Genomic DNA, 16,244 nt, shown 5'->3' with positions numbered 1-16,244 from the left:
AGAATCTAAGCTGAATTAATTCTGAAAACAAAAAATTGATTTGACCTTGATGAATCTTCCTATTACCTCACATGCTTGTCTTTGAACTATCTTGCTTAATGAAACTATCTCTTTACTTCAAGTGACATGTGCATGCTTGTATCTAGGCAATCTCTTGAGTAAAGTGACTCAATATTCAATTATTGCCATATCTTATGTTGAGTCATCTAGTTAAGAAATACGTTGTATGAATGTTTTGTATCTTGAAGAAACTAATGACTTTTCTTCAAGAAAGAAAAAGATTTTGTTAATAATGCAGGATCCTTGAGTAAGAAAATGAGAGATATCAACTTGAAGGACACCTCCATGTAAGATACAATAAACTATGCAAATAAGAGAGAGGACCTTATTCAGTCAAAAGTTTACATATAAGAAATCTTATTGTGGCATGATTAAAGTCTTTAATTGTTAATTTCTTGATATCATGTCTATATATGTATTGATTGACTTATGCTTTTAGAAATTATTTCATGGTTTGCCCAAACTGAAATATACCTTTGTCTACGTAATGCATAACCATAAAATACACAAGTTTATGCTTAATTTTGATTTAAAATAACTTGTGAGAAGCTATGAATGTTTGAGCATAATTAGATTATTTTTTATTCTACTCTTTCATCTAAATTACTTGAGAATAATAAAAAGAGAGAGAGATAAAGAAAAAAAATGAATATTATTTAAGAAAAGTATAAGCTAAGTAAAAGCAAATACTCCAATCTTAAGAAAAGGCAAAACAAACATAATATATTTGGCATATTTGTGAGACTTGTGTGAGTATTCTTTTGGAAAGGATAAAATCAGTGCTAAATTGTATTTAAATAGGAAAAACTTTATTTGAAAAGAATTGATTTTAATCCTTAACATACTTGTTCTTAATGCTTTAATGGTATGCATACTATATTTCGCATGTAGCATGATATTTTGAATTGTGAGTTTTCAATATTCGAAAAAAAAATTTGAGGATTTTGTTCAAATATAATTTGTAATGCTCTATGCCTAGATAATTTGATTGAAATATATTTCTATCAACAACAACATGATTTTATTTTAGTGAATATCTTTTGAAAAATAAAAGAAAAGAACAATCTGAATATGCAAATTAGGCAGAATGAATTAATTCAGATTTATCTTCCATTTTGCCTAACATTGGTACATAATGTTCTGATACATGTTAAAATGTCCTCCAATTTGTACCAAAACTCAATATTAAAAATAAAGATTCTGAATGTGCTCTGATGTGCTTGAAATATGTATTTTCAGTCTTAATGACTTAAGATGAGCTACAATGTAGAAAATACATATCTCAAATTATAAATTTTGAAAGCCTCCTTGAAAATTCTTATGAAATTCAGAATATGACCTAGTATAAAAGTTTAAACTCCATATAAAATGCTTATATCTTTACATTTTTGTAATTTTCATTATATGTTTCAAAGATTGCATCATGCTGAAGAATAATTTACTATGATTCTTAGATAAAAACTACAGCTTAAGAAAAATAGAATTAATTTTGATACCTTGGTTGTTTGCTCCGATACGCATCTGAAACATATTATTTTTTATCTTATAAGTGTACTAAAATTGGTCTAAATGATGTATTTTTCAATGATCTTAATTGCGAACAAATGTTTCTAAACATATGATGTTATTTTGATATTAAAAAGATTTATCGTGCTTCATATATACATTGCTGAAAAACTATGACTAAGAAATTAATATTTTGAATATACACTCCTGCATAATTAAATGCTTCTATCATTAAAAAGAAAAGCTATTTTTAAGAAGAGAGTTAATGATCCTAAAGCTTAAAATATTTCAACTCACTCCAATAATTCTTATAGGAAAGAAAATATAATTACTTTTGAAAAAAATTTGAGCTTCAAAAGAATTATTTTCTGATTAATATTTCCATACATATTCAAAAAAAAGAGAAAATATAATTTATTCTTAAAAGATTAAAAAGAGTGATTGCTATAAATTTTGAAAAATTCTAGATCACTCTACATTCTTGATATTATAGAAGAAAAGAAAGTTTGAAAAAAAATGCATCTTTTGAGGAGGAGCTTTAAATACTCAATCTCTTTATTGAAAATTATCTTCAAACTCTAAACTCTCAAATGGAATGATTAATTAAAGGAAAGAAAGAAAATTTCAGAGGAAGAAATCATATAGAACTTAATCGTGTAAATTCACAACTAAAGTTGAGAGAAAGAATACTAAATATAAAGTGGTATTAAACTTTGTGCTTCATTAAATATCTTTTGATAGTTGGATTTCCATCTATATTCATCGATAAATCATTTATTTCTGAAAATTAATTGAAAAGGATTCCATCTGTCTTAGTATCGAAAATTTATCTTGGAATCTACTTATGAGTTATTATTGGGTGGCACTTTAGTGTTTCAATCCTGAATCAATTCATTTTAATTGATTTTAATGCTATGATCTTTAAAGGAGTAAAATAAAGTCTTTAAAAGAGCTCTAAAAGAACTTTTAAAGCCTTGAATTTTATGTATCCTACATTGCATAAATTCATGTTTTGGTATCTATGCTCCAATACTTTTATATCATGAAAAAACTTTGAAATCATTAAGAATTATGGATTCAACATAATCTTATATTTTTCGAGTATATAAGTCTTGATTTTTATCTGCTCTTATACTATAATCTGAAAATTAATTAGATTGCTCTCATTTTGCTATATACTTAATATATTTTAAAAAAAAGAGGTGTTGGATTTTCATTCGTGCCTTCTTCGAATATTATTATTGATACTCCTTGAAATAACTCGAAAAAGATTCCATCTACACTTGATTTAAAACTATCTTTGAAATCTATATTTAGAGATCTCTTCTGGCTCACATCTTAAATGTCTAATTTTTAAAGCCAAACTTTTCATCCTTGCTTTTGATGTGATCTAATCATAATTTTAAAACTATCTTAATTGGCTCTGATCTATACTCATTATCTTGTCCTGACAGTATTGTCTTGAGTCACATAATTTATATTCTTGCAATAATTTGGTTTGCAATGAATGAAATATTGTCTTGTGCTTAATATTTCATTATTTTACAATCTTTTTGATGTTGTCAAAAAGAAAAAAAAAAATCTGAGTATATGCTCATAATGAAACATGTTCATTATGACTAGTGTCTTCTAGATTTTGTATTTGTTTTGACTAGTATCTACTCTTTGTTATTGTCTGCATTTCTTCTCTAGAATATTATACTTTTGGCAAAGATGATGAAATACATTTTTTCTTTACTCATGATCTTTGTGTCATTACAATACTATCCATTGCTATTCATTCTTTTTGATGATGACAAAAAGGGGGAGAAAGTATAAGAGAGAAACTAGAAGCAAATTCCATAAGAAAGATAATTCTATAAAAAAAGACTGTATAAGGAAGAAAATATAAAAGATATATATTATTTACTTACGGGGGAGACATGTATTATACACTTAAGGGGGAGACATTTGACAAAGAGAAAATCTGAATCTGGCACATAATCATAGAGATTTTTCTTGCCTCGATACATTGCTTGAAACTCTTGCTTTAAGGAGGAGCAAAGCTAAAATTCATTAGGCATTCTACTTGGATAAGATAGAGGGAGCTTTTGGTTCATTGATACATTATCTAAATTGGACTATTTGAAACTTTTACACCAAAAGCATTTTCTATACATTAAATCTTACTTCTCATATGAATATCAATTTACTTATACTCAATGTTTTGTAATCATCAAAAAGGGGGAGATTGAGGATCCTAGTGTTATTTTGATGCTTACAAAGCCATTGAGGCCATATGGAAGTGCTAATGCTATTAACTCAATTAATCCAATACATAAGTGAGTAAGGAAGAAAGATTTGATACATCTTTGATACGCTTTGCTGGATACATTTAAAAGAACCTTCAAGAGTACATCTAAAAATAAATTATATTGGAAGAACCTGAGAAAAGAACTAATTTATAGTTTAATATGCCTTAGAGTCAAGTTATTTTGATTGAAGCTTAACTCTGTCATTTACATGCTTAATGAGCTTAAACTTTAATGTGCCAAGCATCCTAAGGAGAAAGAAATGATTTGTAATGTTGTTACTTCTTTTATATGTTTAATGTGCAAATCTAAACTAAAGATGCAGAAAAACAGGATTAGAGTTGACCCCAGAAGAGATGGAGTCAACCCTGGCACAATTTGGCACACTTTGGCATATTCTGACACAAATGACATAGATCTCGGGTCGACCCCAGAAAAGCTCGGGCCGACTCCAGCTTCAGCCATCTGAAAATACAGCCTTTTGAAATTTATTGAGAGGGCCGACCCCAAGTTTTCTTGAGCCGACCCCAGAAAAGCTTGAGCCGACCCAGCCTGATGAACAGTAACTTGAGCCGACCCCAAATTTGCTCGGGTCGATCCCAGCACGGGTGGCAGCTGAGGATGATAGTGTTATTTTGATGATTAACAAGCAATTATCAAGAGTAGGTTATAAGTTAAATCGATACTTCATTTATAAGTCTGTTACTCTCAGTATATTTGTATAAATTGATAAAGATATATTTCATTGTTTATATGAATGAATCTAACCTTGAGATGCAGCAAAGTGTGGATTGAGTCGACCCAAAGGATGATTAGGTCGACCCCGGCACATCAGGAAATCATTTGGCACACTTCTGCAAAAATGGCACAGATGAACAGTAAGTTGGGTCGACCCAAGGAAATCATGAGTCGACCCAAACATCAAGCTTCTCAACAACTCAGAAATCAGTTCTCTGGAAATACTGAGAGGGTCGACCCAAGATGAAGTTGAGTCGACCTAAGCTTGAGTCGACCCAAACCCTGAGTGGGTCGACCCAAAGGCAAGACAGAACAGATGACAGAAAAGGTTCTCTGGAAACCCTGAGAGGGTCGACCCAAGGAGAAGTTGAGTCGACCCAACTGAACCTTGAGTCGACCCAAAGAAAGGTTGGGTCGACCCAAGTGAAGGAAGGCTGAATTGCAAGTTTCTGTGTTTCTGAGAGGGTCGACCCAAGGAAAGTTTGAGTCGACCCAAGTGAAAGTTGGGTCGACCCAAGGACAGGTTGAGCCGACCCAAACACGGGCAGAAGCATAACGGCTAGTTCTGCAGAAGTACTTTTTGTCCTTCCAACAGTGAGTAACGGCTAGTTTTTGAATTCTAACCATTGGGGCTTGTCCAATGGATGAAGGAAACTATTTAAAGTGGCACTATTCATTAGATAGAACATCTTTTTCAAAGAATATCAAAGAGTACACAAGAAAGAGAAAGTGCCCTAATCTTCTTCATTCAAGTGCTTTATTCAAGAGTCAAAGAAAGTGGTTGAGCAGATTCAAAGAGTCATCAAGAGCTCCATCCACCCTTGAAGAGTGAAGCATCCTTGACAAAGAAGAGAGAAGTCACATTAAGCAATAAATATTCTATAAACTCTTCTTTATAGATTATATTGTTATATTTGCTCATCTAGGAGTTTAAATCTTCTTCCTTTGTTTATTAAACTACTTGTAAAGGTTGGTTGGTTAGCCCGCAAAACCAACGGAATAGGTTGATTGGTGAACCCGGAAAACCAATTGTAAAGGTTCGTTGGTGAGCCCGTAAAACCAACATAGGTTTTTGGTAAACCCGAAAAACCAAAGTGTAAAGGTTTTTGGATTGTGAGCCCGGAAAACAATCCAACTGTAATCCGCGGGATTATAGTGAATTCCCAAGGGGTCGCTTGGGGAGTGGACGTAGGTGCTAAGGAAAGCACCGAACCACTATACTTCTTGTTGTTTGCATTGTGATTTGTTTAAGTTCACTAACTCATCATTTAACACAAGTAAGATAGTTAAAATTAAAATAAACCAATTCACCCCCCCTCTTGGCTTGTCACCTTGGGCAACAAGTGGTATCAGAGCAAGGTGCTCCAATAGTACTCATTGATCTCACAATCAAGAGTTAAAGATCATGACAACCCAAGTGGGATGTTCTATGAGTGAGGGGCAATCCACAAATAGACCACCTCTATTTAATGGCACAAACTACACATATTGGAAAGCTAGGATGAGGATATTCATTCAAGCTTTAGACTATGAATTATGGTACATCATTACTAGAGGGCCTCATACACCCATACTTAATATAGAGGGCACTATCATACCCAAACCAGAAATGGATTGGAATGAAAGTGATGTTGGAAAACCCCGATCATGCCGCTGAAATTCAAAAAATTCAGATGCAGCGGAAGAGGCATGTGCGGGATCAACCGTTCATCGCATGAACGTTGTTTAAAAATTATTCGTAGATAGATAAGGATTAAAAACTTTTAAATAACACTAGAAGATCAGATCTTCACCATTGTGCGGGTAGATGATCACCGCAAACTGATGATCGTGATTTAGGATGAAGGTTCGCTTGAAGCCGTTCAAGTGCCCGACCTCTACGGGTATCCACACGAAGCAGAAAATCGATCCAAGCTTTCTATCTCCCCGGGGTGCTAGCTTTCTTGCAGAGATAACTTTGATGGCTGATATCCTCTCTTTCAATCAATCCTTGATTGTGCTTGGGAGGAGGAAGAAGAAGGATGAAGAAAAGAAGAGGAACAAAGCCCTGCAGCCTTCTTTTTCTTCCTTGTGTTGGAACCAAACGGTGGAGGAAATTAGGAGTCATGTTGATTCATTAGATTAATAATTAATTAGGACTTAAGAAATCCTAATCCAATTAGGACTTGTTTAATTCTAGTCCTAATCCAATTAGGACTCTAATTTGAATTCGAAGTCCTAATCCGATTAGGACTCTAGGAATCCTACTCCAAGTAGGAATCCAAATTTAATTCAAAACTCCTAATCTAATTAGGATTGTAGGAATCCTACTCCAAGTAGGAATCCCAGTCCTACTCCAAATAGGATTCTCAATCCAAGTAGGAATCCCAGTCCAAGTAGGAATCTCAGTCCAAGTAGGATTCCTAGTCCTAATCCAATTAGGACTCCAGAAATCCTACTCCAAGTAGGACTCTTGTTTTAAGTCCAATTAATTAATTCTCTTTGTTCCTTCTTCAGCTTATTATCAATCGAATTGATTACTTGTGATTTCTAATCACGATTCAACCATCGGATCAGTCAATGCCTCTAGTGTGTGTGACCCCATAGGTTCTACTCTGACTGGTAGTGAGATATATTGTGATCTCTATCACAATATCATTGAAAACTCCTTTCAATGGGTCGGAACGATTCCAACTCTACTCATTAGGGCTTATCGATCATCGAGATAATCCCTATGAGTCCCACCATCCACCAGTGACACCTAGCAGCATGTAGTGGCTACCCAGCAGAATAGAATGATGAACCTCTAGGTGCAGTTATCATGTGATACAGTCCTTCTATCGTGGATCCCTACAGGACGGAGGTTATGGATAACTCGTCAAACCTCTTCGTCTGTCATATGTCAAGATTTATTTGACTCGAGTTCGATAGTGGAAAACTCTTTCTCCACTTTATATTACTGCCTTGGCCAAGGTCTTAGAACTCAGTCTAACAAATCACATAGGATCACTCCTCTTCTATCAAGGTCGATAGATTCCATGTAAGTGCATACCCTACTCCTACAGTGAACTTACTGCAGCCAATCTACACTACAAGGACCCATATGACTAGAGACCATGTATACGTATAGTCAAACTATAATAACCTCACTGTGAGTAGCCGAAGCACCGCAGGTCAAAGAACCAGTCATACTACTGCAACATCAAGCAAGTCACTGACGAGTGGATAGACGTCCAAGTAACTTCTTGTCTTGGTCACGCTCAGTACCCTTGTTCTCTAACAAGCACCTGCACTATCACTTCAGTGTCCCTACACTGTGGACTCAAGTCTCGTCCATCCAGAAGGAAAGTGATCTGTGCACTGATCGGATCGATCACCGTCCTCGTGATGATCCATTGATCAGGAGCATTTAGAAATTAATCACCAATGATACATTGCTCAAATTCTCAACTCTTGAAAATATGCATCATCATCTTATTAATTTCTTGGACGATTCATAGACACATAATTAATATGAATGAAAAGATGCATTTTATTTATTCAATAATAAATAGTCAAGTACAAAATTATGTCCCTAGAATTAACAATGTGTCAGCCAGATTGGCTTCTAGGGCATACATCTAACAATCTCCCACTTGCACTAAAGCCAATCAGTCATATATCTAAGCCCCATCTTCTCAAGGTGGGCTTCAGTCTTTTGCTGACTTAGCTGCTTAGTGAACGGGTCTGCCATGTTATCCGCGGAGTCTACTCTCTGAACCTCTACATATTTCTTCTCAATATAGTCGCGTATGAGGTGGAAGCGCCGCTCTATGTGCTTGGACTTCTGATGAGACCTTGGCTCCATAGCTAGTGCTATGGTGCCAATATTATCGCAGTAAAGTGTTATGACATCTAATGACATTACACCTAACTCTGCAATGAACTTTTAACTAGAAGGTTTCCACTGCACCCTTAGATACGGCTTAACATTCAGCTTCTAAGGTAGAATCTATAATGATTGGTTGTTTGGAACTCTTCCAACTTACTGAACCACCATTGCACATATCTTGATGTAGACTTTCTATCATCAATATGTGTGCATCCTTCTACCTTCAACTCTGATCTTCTCCCAAAGACCAAGAACATGTCCTTAGTTCTTCTCAAGTACTTAAGACTGTTCTTCACAGCTATCCAGCGCTTTTTGCCTGGATCTGATTGACATATGCTCGTGACATTCACAGCATGTACTATATCAAGTCATGTACATAGCATGGCATACATGAGGCTCCCTATTGCTGATGCATAGGGGATCTTGCTCATGCGTTGAATCTCTTCAGATGTGTTGGGGCACATCTTCTTGGAGAGATTAATTTCATGCCTTAGGGGTAAGAGACCCCTTTTAGAGTTTTCCATGCTGAACCTTTTCAGCACTTCCTCTATGTACATCTTCTGTGATAGGCCAAGCATCCTTTTAGATCTATCTCTATAGACTTTTATTTCCAAAATATAGGATGCTTCCCCAAGGTCTTTCATGGAGAACCTTTTTGACAACCTGACCTTGACCGAGGTTAGCATGGGAATATCATTCCCTATCAGGAGGATGTCGTCCACGTACAGTACGAGAAATACAACAACACTCCCACTAACCCTTTTGTAAACGCATGGTTCCTCTTCGTTTTTGATGAAATCAAACGTTTTGATTGCGTCATCGAAACGAGTGTTCCAACTCCGAGATGCTTGCTTTAGTCCATAGATGGACTTTTGCAACTTGCAGACCTTGTGATCTCCATCACTGGAAGTGAAACCCAAAAGCTGTTCCATATAGATGTCTTCATCAAGATATCCATTCAGAAAAGCTGTTTTCACATCCATCTGCCAGATTTCATAATCATGAAATGCTGCAATGGCAAGCAATGTTCGGATGGATTTCAGCATGGCTACAAGTGAAAAGGTCTTCTGATAGTCAATGCCCTCGCGCTGACTATACCCTTTCGCCACAAGCTTTGCCTTATAGGTCTCTACCTCTCCATCCGAACCTATCTTCCTTTTGTAGATCCATTTGCATCCAATAGGTACAATACCTTATGGTGGATCTACTAAGGTCCAGACTTGGTTGGAATGCATGGAGTCTAACTCTGACTTCATAGCTTCCAACCATTTCTCAGAATCGATATCAGATATCGCCTCATCGTAGGTTTTGGGATTCTGCGTGTGATCCCTATCTCCCACTAGGAACATTTCCTCGGTATCCTCTTCTAGTATACCTAAGTATCTATCGGGAGGATGGGAGACCCTACTTGATCTGCGAGGTGGTTGAGGGACATCGTGTACTGGCTCTGTATTAATGGGTTCGATAGGATCCATGACTCGTTGCTTTTCAGAGACTTTCTCTTCAAGCTTAATTTTCCTTCCACTGCCTCTATCAAGGATAAACTATTTTCATGAAGATAGCATGGCGTCTCACAAACACTTTGTGATCCTTCGGGATGAAAAAATCGTATCCTAATAACCTTTTCAGGATATTCAATAAAACGAGCATTAATTGTTCTATCCTCTAACTTGTCCGCCTGTTGTCGCTTGACGTGGGCCGGACATCCCCAAATCTTGAGATGACCAAGACTCGGCTTCTTACCATGTCATATCTTATATGGTGTGGTAGGAACGGACTTTAGAGGGAATTCTATTCAATAAGTAAATAGCTAAAAATAGGGCATCTATCTAAAGAAACAAGGTAAATCAGTGAAGCTCATCATGGATCGGACCATATCCAATAGAGTCCGATTCCTCCTCTCCGACACTCCGTTGAACTGAGGTGTACCAGGAGGAGTCCATTATAAAACAATACCATTCTCCTTGAGATAATCACGGAACTCTCCACTAAGGTATTTACCTCTTCGATCTGATCGAAGAACCTTAGTGAGTTTTTCTATATGTTTTTCTACTTCATATTTAAACTCTTTGAACCTTTCAAAAGTTTCATATTTGTGTCTCATACACATATCCATACCGTGAGTAATCATCGGTAAAATGAAGTAAAAAATTACAACCCCTAGCCTGCACATCGAATGGGCCACACACATCAGTGTGTACTAGGGTAAGTATTTCAGTGGACCTCCCTGTGTCCTACAAAGGATAATTTGGCCATTTTTCCTTGAAGGCAGAATTCACAAATCAAATATGACTCGAAAGTCAATGAGCCCAAAAACTCATGTTTCTCTAATTTGTTTATTCTGTCTTCTCCTATATGGCCAAGCCTGAGGTGCCTTAAATACTTTAGATTTATCTCATTTTTGGATCTATTAGATCCTACGGTATTCACTATTTGCTCAGATATATTCACAGATACATCCATATGTATGTGATAGAGATTGTCAATCTTAAAACCATGTTGAATCAATTTAATTTTTTAAATAAATAAAAATCTTTCTGTGCTAAATAAAATACAGAAATCAAATTTCTGCTAGCAATAGGTAACAGTCCCTAAGTATCCTGAGCATATCTGACATACCTTCTGAAGGTCTGTCACCCTTCTTGTTCTTTATGCTTCCCATGTATGTAGGACAGTTCCTCTTCCAATGGCCATCCATGATGCAATGGAAACACTTTTCCTTGCAATTGGCCTTTTTCTTTGAACTTCCTTACTTGGTGTTTTCTTAGTCTTCTGCTTCTTCGCAGGCTTCTTCTTCTTCCAAATAGACTCTCTCTTGAAAGTAGAAACCAACTTGACAGCGAAAACGATGCCCCTTGAACTTCTTCAAGGTCCCTAAGGTAGTTACCAATTTATTTAACAATTCTATTTTAGTGCATACAACCTTGTTCATATGGTAGTTTACTATAAACTATTCATATGAAGCTGGAAGGGATTGCGGGATCAAATCCGTTTGCAATTCCTTGTACATGGTCATGCCAAGCTTCTCAAGCTTCTCTAAGTCCTTTATCATGGTCAAACCATGATCATGGACAGACTGCCCATCGTGCATCTTGGCTTTGAAGAGCCTCTTGGACACTTCAAACCGAGCTGCGTGACTCTGATCACCATACAACTCTTGCAGGTGATTTAATATGTCCCTGGCAGTCTTCATGTTCTCATGCTGGCATTGTAATGCATTGAACATGGATGCCATTGTGCAGCACCTAACTTTATTGTCATTGTTCGTCCACTTAACAAGCGTCTTACGCTGATCAGTGATCGGACGGATTGGTAACATGGGGATTCCATGGTCTAGCATATACCCGAATTTCTCACAATTCAAAACTATTTTTGAAATTTGCTGAGCCAATCTTTATAATTGGGTTTGGTCAAACGGTTGTTCTATAGGATATGAGATAAGAGTCTAGAAGCTGACTTTATAATCCTCAGAGAGTAAAGATTCTAGTTAGACTTTTGTACTTGATCCTAATCTGTTCTAAGGTCTTTTAGAACAAATATAACTCCCACTATTTTCTCGAATTTCTCACACTCCCCTGGTAGAAAAACGGAAATTCCACACGACTAGGGTTTCTAGTGGGTACTGCGGTCCCACCGATTTACATGCCACCTCACCTAACAGTTATTGGTGACACATAGATTGATGAATGTACAACTCTTGTACAATGCTTCTCAAGCATGTTGTAGTGTAACTTGGTCTCTAAGCCATGAAAACCTCACCTAACAGTTATTGGTCACATTTCTTAGTTAAGTCAGACCCACCGTATAACCGTAGGAATAAAGTCGTCATTGGGTCCTCACCTAACAGTTATTGGTGCCCAACCCCACCTTTACCCTACAACATCTAATGTCTATAGAGAGGTCCAGCCCCCCGATGCAACTTGCCCACTGTGTCCAGCCGAGACAAATCAACATCAGAAAGACCTTAGCAGCTCTACTACGGTGGAAGATCTATTGACTTAATATTGGTTAATCAGGTCTTAGTGTTTGCAACTTGAGCTTTTCATAAGAGGTAATCGAACAATTGGCCAGGTAAGCAGGTGGGAGGCTCTCCTTACTCAGAGAGTAAGGTCCTAATTAAGTAACCACCTTTCATGCTTTCCTAGACACCAATTAGATCAATTAATCTAATATGACTTGCTCATGTTGGTTCACTCTCGACTTGATTGAGGAGGTTTTAATTAAGGTCTCAATTGGGTTTGCTACATCACATGTAAACCTATCTACCCGACTCTCATTCACATCACATGCAAACGGCACATTGCAGGCAGTTATAATCGCAGCAATAATTAAAGCTAAACTTTAAATGGGTGATGATCATGGATTCTAATTAAGTCGTATTACAAGCACATGCACGTCAATCGATCAATTGGTCTTCAACTCTTGAATTGGTTCCAAGCCTCCTTGATTCGATCCTTGACCAACTCTTGATCCAATCGCCATCAACCACTTAGACCCCTGCTCATCTCATGCATCATCTTCGACTTGATCGTTGACGTACATCACATCACAAAAATACAACCAGATATAAAATAAAAATAAAAATAAATTACATCTCCCTTTTAGGAGGCACGCAGGCCTCTCAAAACATTAAATAAGATGCATGCAAGCATCTAAAAAATTACATGACATTACAGATCACATCGCAGGTCATTACATTCGATACCAAAAGGGTTTGAATCCTATGATCATCACCACATGTAGCAATTATAATTTTCAGATCTGAAAACTAATTGATTATCTTATGACATAGGTTGCTGATCATGCTAATTATGATTCTAAACTTTGTAATCCCATTAACAATGCAATTAGAATCATCATCTTATCATATAAAAATCAGCATGCAAAAATCAGCACCCTAGAAAAAATCTGCATGCAGAAAATTTTCAGCATACATAATCTTTCAATTTTCAGATCTAATAAGCCTACTAATAATTAATCCTTACCTTAATCTACGAAACCTGGCTCTGATACCACTATTGGAAAACCCCGATCATGCCGCTGAAATTCAAAAAATTCAGATGCAGCGGAAGAGGCATGTGCGGGATCAACCGTTCATCGCATGAACGTTGTTTAAAAACCATTCGTAGATAGATAAGGATTAAAAACTTTTAAATAACATTAGAAGATCAGATCTTCACCATTGTGCGGGTAGATGATCACTGCAAACTGATGATCGTGGTTTAGGATGAAGGTTCGCTTGAAGCCGTTCAAGTGCCCGGCCTCTACGGGTATCCACACGAAGCAGAAAATCGATCCAAGCTTTCTATCTCCCGGGGGTGCTAGCTCCCTTGCAGAGATAACTTTGATGGCTGATATCCTCCCTTTCAATCAATCCTTGATTGTGCTTGGGAGGAGGAAGAAGAAGGATGAAGAAAAGAAGAGGAACAAAGCCCTGCAGCCTTCTTTTTCTTCCTTGCGTTGGAACCAAATGGTGGAGGAAGAAGGAGGCCACCAAGATCCTTTTCTTCCCTTTGTTGTTGGTGGCTGAAAAGAGAGGAGAGGAGGGTGGCCACGTGATGGAGAGGAGGAGGGCTTCACTTTTTATTAGGGCACCTCCTTTCAAAGCCTTATAAAGGCATCTAGGGCTCCTATTTGGTTTAGTCCAAATCATGAATCAATTGGGTTCAATCTATGCTAGTCCTAATCCAATTAGAACTTGAATGAACCATGACTCAATTGAACTCTTCAATCCTAATCCAATTAGGAGTCATGTTGATTCATTAGATTAATAATTAATTAGGACTTAAGAAATCCTAATCCAATTAAAATTTGTTTAATTCTAGTCCTAATCCAATTAGGACTCTAATTTGAATTCGAAGTCCAAATCCGATTAGGACTCTAGGAATCCTACTCCAAGTAGGAATCCAAATTTAATTCAAAACTCCTAATCTAATTAGGATTGTAGGAATCTTACTCCAAGTAGAAATCCCAGTCCTACTCCAAATAGGATTTCCAGTCCAAGTAGAAATCCCAGTCCAAGTAGGAATCTCAGTCCAAGTAGGATTCCTAGTCCTAATCCAATTAGGACTCCAGAAATCCTACTCCAAGTAGGACTCTTGTTTTAAGTCCAATTAATTAATTCTCTTTGTTCCTTCTTCAGCTTATTATCAATCGAATTGATTACTTGTGATTCCTAATCACGATTCAACCATCGGATCAGTCAATGCCTCTAGTGTGTGTGACCCCATAGGTTCTACTCTGACTGGTAGTGAGATATATTGTGATCTCTATCACAATATCATTGAAAACTCCTTTCAATGGGTCGGAACGATTCCAACTCTACTCATTAGGGCTTATCGATCATCGAGATAATCCCTATGAGTCCCACCATCCACCAGTGACACCTAGCAGCATGTAGTGGCTACCCAGCAGAATAGAATGATGAACCTCTAGGTGCAGTTATCATGTGATACAGTCCTTCTATCGTGGATCCCTACAGGACGGAGGTCATGGATAACTCGTCAAACCCCTTCGTTTGTCATATGTCAAGATTTATTTGACTCGAGTTCGATAGTGGAAAACTCTTTCTCCACTTTATATTACTGCCCTGGCCAAGGTCTTAGAACTCAGTCTAACAAATTACATAGGATCACTCCTCTTCTATCAAGGTCGATAGATTCTATGTAAGTGCATACCCTACTCCTACAGTGAACTTACTGCAGCCAATCTACACTACAAGGACCCATATGACTAGAGACCATGTATACGTGTAGTCAAACTATAATAACCTCACTGTGAGTAGCCGAAGCACCGCAGGTCAAAGGACCAGTCATACTACTGCAACATCAAGCAAGTCACTGACGAGTGGATAGACGTCCAAGTAACTTCTTGTCTTGGTCACGCTCAGTACCCTTATTCTCTAACAAGCACCTGCACTGTCACTTCAGTGTCCCTACACTGTGGACTCAAGTCTCGTCCATCCAGAAGGAAAGTGATCTGTGCACTGATCGGATCGATCACCGTCCTCGTGATGATCCATTGATCAGGAGCATTTAGAAATTAATCACCAATAATACATGGCTCAAATTCTCAACTTTTGAAAATATGCATCATCATCTTATTAATTTCTTGGACGATTCATAGACACATAATTAATATGAATGAAAAGATGCCTTTTATTTATTCAATAATAAATAGTCAAGTACAAAATTATGTCCCTAGAATTAACAATGTGTCAGCCAGATTGGCTTCTAGGGCATACATCTAACAAATGATAGAAGATTGGCACAGTTAAATGCAAAAGCTATAAATGTACTTTATTGTTCATTAGATGTAAGTGAATTTAATAGAATATTTACTTGCATCTCTGCTAAAGAAATTTGGGACAAACTTGAGGTCACTCATGAAGGGACCAATCAAGTTAAGGAGTCAAAAATAAACATATTAGTTCACAAGTATGAATTATTTAAAATGGAATCTACTGAGTCCATAACTGATATGTTTACTCGTTTTACTGAAATTATAAATGGGCTTAAGAGTTTAGGAAAGTCTTACACTAACTCTGAATTGGTGCGAAAAATTCTCTGGTCTCTAGCAAGAATTTGGGAGCCCAAGGTAACCGCAATTCAGGAAGCTAAGGACCTCAACACACTGCAATTAGAGGAACTTCTAGGATCACTCATGACCCATGAGTTGACAATGAGGCAAAATTCGGAAGATGAGGTCAAGAGAAGAAAGCCCATTGCCCTAAAGACTACCACCCCTAAACAACAAACTGAATCGGAAGATTCAGATGATGATGATGAATTTGATGAAGA

Source organism: Phoenix dactylifera, chromosome 17 (genome assembly GCF_051530095.1).
Source record: "Phoenix dactylifera cultivar Ajwa chromosome 17, Ajwa_hap1_PhDact_Kaust_v1.1, whole genome shotgun sequence".
Taxonomy (NCBI): domain Eukaryota; kingdom Viridiplantae; phylum Streptophyta; class Magnoliopsida; order Arecales; family Arecaceae; genus Phoenix; species Phoenix dactylifera.
The sequence above is the reverse complement of the archived record's forward strand: the minus strand, read 5'-3'. Positions refer to the sequence as shown.